Source organism: Sinocyclocheilus grahami, unplaced genomic scaffold, assembly GCF_001515645.1.
Source record: "Sinocyclocheilus grahami isolate Dianchi unplaced genomic scaffold, SAMN03320097.WGS_v1.1 scaffold574.1, whole genome shotgun sequence".
NCBI lineage: Eukaryota > Metazoa > Chordata > Actinopteri > Cypriniformes > Cyprinidae > Sinocyclocheilus > Sinocyclocheilus grahami.
The window spans coordinates 1335211-1335497 of NW_015505753.1; positions in this window are offsets into that span (position 1 = coordinate 1335211).

Below are 287 nucleotides of genomic sequence, written 5' to 3' on the forward strand. Positions count from 1 at the left end.
TGATGATGATGATAAAATGGATACGAGAGGTGCCTGTGGTGCTTGGCCCCTAATGAAATTGAAAGCCACTTAAGTGTACTTATAGATAGTGTACTTAGATGTTTATTAGACTTTGTACACTTAAGCACACTTTTAGTGCGCCTTGTAATAATGTCAAAAATAAAAGTTTTACTTCAAAATACATTTTAAATCACTTTTAATATTCTTTTGTCGTGTGTTTAAGTGACTAATTTAAGACTAATATACTTGTCACGAATTCGGTCCATGGACTTCCGTTTATTCACCAC